The following is a 7,288-nucleotide window of genomic DNA, read 5'->3' as shown; positions in this document are numbered from 1 at the left end:
CAAGAAGGTGAGCTGATAACATACATCTTTTTTTCTCAGAATTTATTTTTAATTTAGCCTAGTAAAATGAGAATATGTCTTGGAAATATTTTAGTTTTTAATCCAATGCTCTCCCTTCCAAGTCCGGCCAATACAAAATACCTGGATATAATATCAGGATAGTTTTACTTTTTGTCTAATCCAACAAATGGAAGACTTTGTGCCTGGATTTTTCTTTGATTTGTGTTATTTTTATTGCATTTTTTTTTCATTATGTTTTTTACCTTCTTGCACCAAAAAAAAACCTAACATGTTCAAGACTTTGGTGTTTACAGCACATTTATGGAAAATTCTGATGCAAATTATTGATGGAATTTATAACAGCTCATATTTAGTCTCAAATATGACTCATTCTATGAAATCATTCTTGCCTTTTTAATATGCACTACATTTATAAGCTTCTGTGCACCAAACTAATAAATCCATCAAGTAAAAAACCTCAGCGTCTTTATCTGTTAGAAATACAGTATGGTAATTCACGGTATCTACGGTAAACAATTATGGCTATTCTATACTGTGGGTGCACTAACGACCAATTCTCCGTAGGCTTCAATAGAGCACATTATTACATTTAAAATGGACATATATTTGTGAACCTGTTATTTTACAGTGTGTAAACTGTGTTCCTCATAAGACTAGTTGATTTTCTACTCTGTCCCAGGCTTTATTATTCTCCCTCTGTATTTCTGCTATAGTACAATATATCCTAGATGGTCCATTAATAAAGAAAAGAAAATCCGGATGGTTGTTTAGAACTTTCTCACAAGTACCATATCAGTAAATGAGATCACAAGGTTACAAAATCGTCTTTATTGGTATTGCACCGATAAGGACTTTTTCTATTACATGGTTTTTCCAAACTGTCCACATTTAAGGATGTAGGTAGCTCAGTGGGTTAGTGGGTTAAAATCCATCCATACACTTGCCCATGGTCCCACATGCTGCTGTCTGTGCTTCTCCTTGCTCACGTCCTCATGTATTGCTTACTGTTCCTGGCTCTACCTGTAGGGTCCACTCACACACCTTATTTGCCTCTTAAAGGGCCAGCACATGCACTCAAGTATGTTACCAGCCAATTACCATCTTGCACCACTTATATCAGTGGAGACCCTACAAGGCACATAGGGAGCACATTGGTCCAAGCCCACTGGTTGTTACATTAGGCATACTCTGTGACCTGTGCAAAAATCAGTTTGCATAAACTGTAGTATTGTGACTAAGCTTATCACCTATTGTCAGTGGTGGGATCCTGTGTTATCAGCCTTCATCTATATAATAAAGGTGTAATCTTTCATTGTAACGATAAGGAAGATCTCTACAGAACAGGAAGCATCAGATCCTAATAAGGCCCTGTTGTCAGGGTGAAAACTGTGATATTTTAGGATTTATTTACATAGATACTGTAGGTACATCACCATCATTAAAAAATAAAATTTTAAAAATCTAAAACTCAATTTAAGCAAAAGGCAATTATTATTATTATTATTATTATTATTATTATTAGTAGTAGTAGTAGTAGTAGTAGTAGTAGTAGTAGTATTTTCACAATACATTGATGATACGCTCCATTTAAGATTATCTAGATATAAGATATAAGAAATAAGAGCAATCAAGATAAGAAATGACGATCTCAATCTGTTTCTGCACCGGGCCCTTTAGCTATCTATGCCAGCTCAGGCACTCTCTTATTTCTCTTGATCATACTGTTTAACCTTTGCTGCATTTGAAGCACATGGAGCAGTCAGGAGCCAAACACATTTAATAAATAAACCTTTCATATTAACTATAATAAATAAGTATTGCACGTGATAAATTTCAAAAATTACTTTGAGCACAAAATAAATTCTACTTAGATAAGATACCAACATTCACCTGAAAACATTTCTCTCTCTTTCAGTCCTTCTTCCCATTAGTGAAATGTTTTATACTGTGTATTTTATTTTCAGGCATGATAGTTTCTGTAAGATGATTCTATGTCTTGCCAATTTGCTGCCTTGAAGAGAATCATAAGGTCAATGCATCCTGAAACAAATAATCATATAGTATTATTTACCTAACCAGCCTCTCAAATATCCAATAAATTGTCTATATTTGGGGTGATCATTAAAAAGTCAGATTGGATCAATGTGGAGAGGTAGTGAGAATGTGAAAACCTGCTCTGATTGCTCTGTTAGGTAAAGAGATGTATTTGAAGTGTCAGAAGTGACTCTTCACAGATGTCATCTGACTCATTGTATAGAAAAAATATATAATAACATGTCAGATTTTTCACTTCCATTGTTAATTAGCAATTCTGAAAGTTAGGTGGGTGAAATATAAAATTCCATATAACCTAGTCACAATGCAGGATATATATATATATATATATATATATATATATATATATATATATTGGTCTTAATTATATTCCCACTTGATTCCATATTTACCATGATTTTATCTGATTACAGTCTTTTAGGATTGTTAGATGTCCGTGCAACAGGAGAATTCTGACAAAGATTACATGTGTTTGAAAAGTTTTGGACTTACCAAGATCAGGGCCATTGCTGCTCTCTGTCCTACATAGTTTCTATTGCAAAGATCAGTAGTAAAAACTACTGTACACAAGAGGCTGTTGTGTTCTTTAAAGGGTTATCTGTTGGCAGGGCCGTATTTACATCTCCTGCCCCCCCCTAGGCATACACCCAATTAGGGTTATTGGACAAATATCTGAATTTTTGACATGCAGATGTGCAGGCCCGGCCTTTGGGGTGTGCGACCTGTGCACTTACACAGGGCGCATCACTCCTGGCAAGTTAGGGGACGCCTAAGCATCCTGCTGTGGCTAAGTGACAGTGCTGACGCCTCACGCCCGATGTCTGGGTACTGAACTATGTCACAAGGGAAGACAGGACTCCTCCCTGCCTGCAGGGGGCAACATTCTAATAACAGTCGCTCTCTGTTCAGGCCGTGGATCTTTTCTTTGCATGCAGCACTGGTGGGGAAAGTAAGAAGCTGAGGTCAGTGAGGTGAGTGTAAGCTCTGACAGTGATTTATATTACAGCAGGGAGTCATGCAATGTCAGGCAGGTCCAGAGATACAGCTGCCCTGCACTCCTGCTCTCCATTGTATCACCATCCTTGCAGTCCTTGTGTCCTGGCCTCTATTACAGGTCAGGTGCAGCAGTCGTGTCAAATGAGTAGGAGGAGGGAGAGCCCCTCCTTAGCTCCAGTCTGCTTAGTTCTGACAGGGCAGACATAAAAAAATGGTTTAGGGCAATAAAAATCTGTAAGTTTCTGTGCCCATTCTCTCAGGAGACCCACAATTCTTCCTTTGACATTGTGGCGCTCAAGTGACGTATATGTTGGCTTGTCCATTATATGGGGCACAGAGCAGCCTGACTACTATTTGGAGGCATGTATTGGGCATACTGCTTATATCGGGCACAAAGTTGCCTGACTACTATTTGGAGGCGTGTACTGGGCATACTGCTTATATCGGGGCATAGAGGGGCCCTGACTACTATTTGGAGGCATGTATTGGGCATACTGCTTATATCGGGGCACAGAGGGGCCCTGACTACTATTTGGAGGCATGTATTGGGCATACTGCTTATATGGGGGCACAGAGGGGCCCTGACTACTATTTGGAGGCATGTATTGGGCATACTGCTTATATGGGGGCACAGAGGGGCCCTGACTACTATTTGGAGGCATGTATTGGGCATACTTCTTATATTGGGGCACAGAGGGGCCCTGACTACTATTTGGAGGCATGTATTAGGCATACTGCTTATATTGGGGCACAAAGCTGCCTGACTACTATTTGGAGGCGTGTACTGGGCATACTGCTTATATGGGGGCACAGAGGGGTCCTGACTACTATTTGGAGGCATGTATTGGGCATACTGCTTATATCGAGGCACAGAGGGGCCCTGACTACTATTTGGAGGCATATATTGGGCATACTGCTTATATAGGGTACAGAGGGGTCTTTGTTACTGTAAGAAGTAATACAGATGAGGATTTGTATAGAGATGAGGATGATCCTGCAGCAAAGAGGAGCCTGATGTGTTTCTCTGGCAGATTCTGCAGAGCCAAAGCGTCACCAGGAGAAATCTCCATATTGTTTAATCCAGAAGAAAAGAAAAAGTTCCTGCAAAAAACATCACCTGCTATTCATGCAGAGAAGACACCCCCTGTGAGTCTTGTGTTGTGAGTGTTGTCATATGTTAATGTAGTATTATTTTTTTAGCTGTGTGAGGTATTACAATTTGGCTCTATTCACATCAATGTAACTGGATTGTAATACCACACACAACCTGAGGACTGGGAAGTTGCTGTTTATGAAAGATAGTAGCCATGTTTTTGAATCCTGAATTACCCCTTTTAATAGGGTTGTCTAAAATTGGAAAAGCTACCTTGTTGCAAAAACAGAACAACCGCAGGTACAGCACCAGTTCTACCCTGTGTGTGAATATATATATTTATAATATGTATATATATATATATATATATATATATATATATGTGTGTGTATATATAGGTTTTGCACAGGGCGCCATCTACCCTAAGGCCAGCCCTGCAAATGTGTTACAAACATGCAGCAAAAACAACACAGGTTACATTTAGGCTATGTTCCCACTGGGTAGAAATAAGGACAAATAATGGTCGTTGTTGTAAAACAACTATCAAGATCATAGCCTTACTGTGGATCTTACCCCTGTACACAGAAAGTTGTGAAATCAATGAGAGATCGTCTGTATTCTTTTACCAAACTTTGTGTGCCATCCACCGTTAGGATGTATAAACCGTAGTTTTTTTTTCCAGCATGAAAAAAGTAATTCAGTGACTCAAAGATGACGTCTTCTTTGATCTGAGACGTCACTTTCCTTTCCCTCTTCTGGCCCAGACATGATGATTTCTTGCAGCCACAATTCATCTCTTGTGAACCTGCCAGACAAACATCTTAGGCTCCGCACTTTTACAACAACTTCCACTTTTTTCGTGTCTTGTGCAGTAAAGTTAGTAGCTATGTGGGTTGCCCCCTGTATATAGGATCCTCTGCTGTGTCCCATATAGTAATAATGCCTCCTGTGCTCTTCCCCCATAGTAATAATCCTCCCTGTGCTCCCCCCATAATAATCCCCCCATGGTTTGTTCACATATAGTAATAATTCCCCCTGTTTAGTCCCCATAGTAATAATCACACCTGTGCAGTCCCCATAGTAATAATCTCCCCTGTGCCCTTTCCCCATAGTAATAATCCCCCCTGTGCTCCCCCATAGTAATAACCCCCCCTGTGCTCCCTCCCATAGTAATAATCCCCCCTGTGCTCCCCCATAGTAATAATCCTCCCATGGTTTATTCACATATAGTTATAATCCCCCTGTGCTCCCCCATAGTAATAATCCCCCCTGGTTTGTTCACATATAGTAATAACCCCCCCTGTGCTCCCCCCATAGTAATAATCCCCCCTGTGCTCCCCCATGGTAATTATCCCCCATAGTTTTTTCACATATAGTAATAATCTCCCCTGTGCTCCCCCCATAGTAATAATCCCCCCATGATTTGTTCACATATAGTAATAATCCCCCCTGTGCTCCCCCAGATAGTAATAAGCCCCCCTGTGCTTCCCCCATAGTAATAAGCCCCTCTGTGTTCCCCCTCATAGTAATAAGCCTCCTTGTGCTCCCCCAGATAGTAATAAGCCCCCTGTGCTCCCCCATAGTAATAAGGCCCCCTGTGCTCCCCCTCATAGTGATAAGCCCCCCTGTGCTCCCCCATAATAATAAGCCCCCCTGTGCTCCCCCACCCATAGCAATAAGCCCCCCTGTGCTCCCCCACCCATAGCAATAAGCCCCCCCTGTGCTCCCCCACCCATAGCAATAAGCCCCCCTGTGCTCCCCCACCCATAGTAATAAGCCCCCCCCCCTGTGCCCCCCACCCATAGTAATAAGCCTCCCTGTGCTCCCGCACTCATAATAATAAGCCCCCCCATGCTTTGTCCACACACACACAAAAAACCCTTTATACTCACCTTGTTATAATATACAGGGGGTCCCTCTCTCTTCTTCTCCAGCCAGCGAGGAGCAGGCCACCCTCGCCCCCGCAAACATCCTCACCCTCCTGCAGCAGCGCAGTTATATGACGTCATTGCACCGGCTGGAGGGAGAAGATGTGTGCGGAGGGCGGCTGAGCGCAGTCCTGGGCAGAGGTCAGTGCGGCGATCAGGGCAGGTGATGGGGCGGGTGGCTGGGCGCGCCGGGTCAGGTCCGGGGGTGCCACCAGCGTCCCGTGCGGTTGTCCAGCCCGCCCACCATTAGAAACGGCCCTGTAGCTGTCTGACTGTCAGTGCGCTCTGCAGGGATGATTGAGAGGCTTCTAAAGGGCCTCTTTTCCTGTCAATCATCCCTGCAGAGCACACTGACAGCAAGAGAAACCGTGACTAGTTGCGGCTCAGATGACTAGTACAGAATCTCTCCTTGCAGCACGCGCCAGCATAAATTTTTTTTCCCTATATACCAACTTGGAGGACGACACACCAAGTATAGTAAGAAAATGCTTTAGCAGCTCTAGTAGGAGCTGCTAAGAGCGTTTTATGCATTATAGTAGTAATTAGTTCCCTTTAATGTGTCTGGGCATGTAAGATGAGACTCATTTTTAATGATTTTAAACTTTTTATCTAGAACAATAAAATGTTATATTTTTTATTACAGGAGAGATGAGTCCTGGTTACCTCCACCGTACTACAATCCTTGCTCTAAACCGGCTTTTGAAGCATCCCTACTAATATAATGGAAAGGCAGGGCAGCAATCTAACGTTATTCATAAACAGAAAACAAATGACATCAAATATATGTGCGCATAAATAACAGTAGGCAATGACATCATCTCACTTCTCAAAAGGTCTTAGAAGAGCTGATCTCACTCATTCTTCCAGGACTGTGGCTTTTTAACCATCAATAATGTAATTTATTGTAATGTAGTTATAGCTGTAGAGTCACTTTTTTATTATTAGTTGTTGAAAATGGAATCAATAAAGCTGATGCTGTAGCGCTGACCAACCTGAAAGTGTAATGTGGAGGTGTTTCACTTCCTCTTCTCTACAGTCCTCCTCCGCTACATAAAACTGTCTTTGTGTGGAGTTTATGTGCTGGGATTAGACCAATGTGCCAAGGATAATGACAAGTTACATGCTCTCAAATATCTTTAATCATAGCCTGAAGTGAGAGAGACTTGCCACTGGAAAGGATTACTATGGCCTATAG

General features: G+C 41.8%; 1 long non-coding RNA gene across 1 annotated transcript; it reads left to right on the top strand.

Annotated features, from left to right (window-relative positions):
* The first annotated feature begins 2,985 nt into the window (after positions 1-2,985).
* On the top strand, positions 2,986-7,071 carry LOC138773995 (uncharacterized). Its single transcript, XR_011360238.1, has 3 exons — positions 2,986-3,047; positions 4,104-4,218; positions 6,737-7,071. It is a non-coding gene; the product is annotated as an uncharacterized lncRNA (long non-coding RNA).
* Positions 7,072-7,288: the final 217 nt, after the last annotated feature.

The sequence above is a fragment of the Dendropsophus ebraccatus genome, chromosome 1, assembly GCF_027789765.1.
Source record: "Dendropsophus ebraccatus isolate aDenEbr1 chromosome 1, aDenEbr1.pat, whole genome shotgun sequence".
In the NCBI taxonomy this organism is placed as follows: domain Eukaryota; kingdom Metazoa; phylum Chordata; class Amphibia; order Anura; family Hylidae; genus Dendropsophus; species Dendropsophus ebraccatus.
Note: the sequence above shows the minus strand (reverse complement) of the source record. Positions and strands in the feature narration are given on the sequence as shown.